This window comes from Hipposideros armiger, unplaced genomic scaffold (genome assembly GCF_001890085.2).
Source record: "Hipposideros armiger isolate ML-2016 unplaced genomic scaffold, ASM189008v1 scaffold_39, whole genome shotgun sequence".
NCBI classification, from domain to species: domain Eukaryota; kingdom Metazoa; phylum Chordata; class Mammalia; order Chiroptera; family Hipposideridae; genus Hipposideros; species Hipposideros armiger.
The window spans coordinates 4,639,069-4,640,367 of record NW_017731389.1 but is presented as its reverse complement, the minus strand read 5'-3'; the positions used below and the strand labels follow the sequence as shown (position 1 = coordinate 4,640,367).

The 1,299-nt window shown below is 38.3% G+C and overlaps 1 protein-coding gene across 9 annotated transcripts in view; it reads right to left on the bottom strand.

Moving 5' to 3' along the window:
* The window catches only part of FAM13C (family with sequence similarity 13 member C), a 123,429-nt gene that overhangs the window by 110,241 nt on the left and 11,889 nt on the right, over window positions 1-1,299 (bottom strand). The gene's annotated exons all lie outside the window — the stretch shown is intronic.

Below are 1,299 nucleotides of genomic sequence, written 5' to 3'. Positions count from 1 at the left end.
TAGGCAAGTGGTTATTTGCAAAGAAAAAAAACAAAGGGTTCTTTTTAGTCTTCCCATAACTCCAGGATACAAACCAAACTTCTTAGCAAGATACATAAACCCTCTGAAATTGGGTCTTTGTTTATTTCTGGAGCTTCATTTCTTACCACTCCCACCTAGCTCTCAGGGTTCCTGCCATCCTGAACTGCTTACTGCTCCTTCAACTTGAACAATTTTCTCTACCCTCTGTTGGCTTTCTAGTAAGTTGCTCCCTCTGCTTAGTGGCATCATCTTTTTCTTGGCCTTACACAGAGCCTACCAAAAAAAAAAAAAAAAGTCATGTGCCATGTGTAATTTTCTTCAGGGTTCCATCCCAGAAACCTCTCTGGACTATTCAATCTTTCTAAGTAAACCCTCTTTTACCTCTAGTAAAACAGCACTTAAATGCACTGTAGCATCATCATCTATATTCTCATCTATCTCCTCCAGTGGACTGAATTCTTGGGAGCAGGGATTGGTTTGTCTTTCTCTATTCCATATATTGACTGGTTTCTGGCACACAAAATAGGCCTTCAAAAATTTTATGTTATCCAACAAGAGGACTTCAGAGTCAGACAGACCTGAGTCTAAATTCTGCCTCATAGTGGCTATGTTATACTGGACAAACTATAATCCCTCTGAGCCTTAGTTTCCCCATCTATAGGATGAGGAGGGAAACATCAGCCAACTTTCAGTTGTTTAGATTATAAAATAAAATGTAAGTGAAAGTGCTCAAAACAAAGCAAATATGGAAGAAATGGTTTACATGAAGGTTTTGCCATCATACCATGAACACCTTGATGACCAAAACCATACTTCAAAGACTCAATGACATGTTTGGTGAATACATCTAGAACCTCTTCCTTAGGCTTTATGATGAGAACATTGAGATGGGCATATCAACGTTTAATTCAATCGGTATTTATTGAGCATTCCCCATATAAAAGGCCCCCATCCTGAATGCTAGGGGTAGGTATCCAAAAGTGGAGAAGACAAAGCTTTCTTCAAGAGCTGATAATCTAAGACATTAATTCAAAAATATATATGCACCCCTATGTTCATTGCAGCATTATTCACAATAGCCAAGACTTGGAAACAACCAAAATGCCCATCGGTAGATGACTGGATTAAGAAACTATGGTACAGTTACACAATGGAGTATTCACTCAGCTATAAAGAAGAAGGAAATCGTTCCATTTGCAACGATATGGATGGACCTAGAGAACATTATGCTAAGTGAAATAAGTCAGTCAGAGAAAGACAAATACCATATGATCTCAC